The sequence below is a fragment of the Canis lupus genome, chromosome 2 (genome assembly GCF_048164855.1).
Source record: "Canis lupus baileyi chromosome 2, mCanLup2.hap1, whole genome shotgun sequence".
Classification (NCBI taxonomy): domain Eukaryota; kingdom Metazoa; phylum Chordata; class Mammalia; order Carnivora; family Canidae; genus Canis; species Canis lupus.
Genome location: NC_132839.1, coordinates 5925075 through 5925917, shown reverse-complemented (window position 1 = coordinate 5925917; position 843 = coordinate 5925075).

Below are 843 nucleotides of genomic sequence, written 5' to 3'. Positions count from 1 at the left end.
GAGGCTCTGGGGATCATCTGCCTACGTGTGGCATACAGCCCCCTACATCATGCCGAGGAGATGTCATTTTTTAACACTGTGGATTTGTTTCAGTGTAAGCATTTTACTACTTTTGGGGATCCTGAAAATGTATTCTTTCATGATTTAAGCTGAAGTTATCTCAGGGGAAACAAAGCGTATGAAGCAATAAAAAAAGGTGTTGTTGAAATTCTGTTCGCCCTTGCCTCTTCAACTACCACCCAATTCAAACTAGACGTAGACCTAGCCTGGGACTGTAGCATTTGAATGACAAGTGAAAAACACAATCAGACATCTGGATGTTTCCAAGTATGCAAGCATTTGGCATTATGTGGACAAATAATATGGATGACTGCATTTTTTTAAATGCTGGAGATGGTTTACGAAGACTCCTTCTCATTACCCAAAGTATCCCACAAAGGGCAAAATATCTTCACCCTAGTTTTCCTGTGGAGACTGTGTAAAAAGTGATTTTGAGAAAAGATAAAGGGGGCCTGTCTTTCTGTGTAGTATCAGATACTGGCCCACAATAAATGCTTTTGGCTAGTCTGATAGGTAAAATTATCTACTTGCAAATTTCAACGTCTGGCATTCCTCCATTGTAGCTGACCTTATGATACTCTATTACCTGAAAGGCATTTCTTTCCTCCTTCAGCTTTCCCCATTAGCTAGGCAGCGTGGATAGGACTGGTCCTGCAAACACAGTTTCTTAAAAGCAAAGGCTATTAAAGCTCAGTTCATTCACATTAATTTTTAAAATTTCTACATTTGGATGAAATTAACCCTATTCGTAGTATAAAACTGACAACTCCATACAGACTTTTA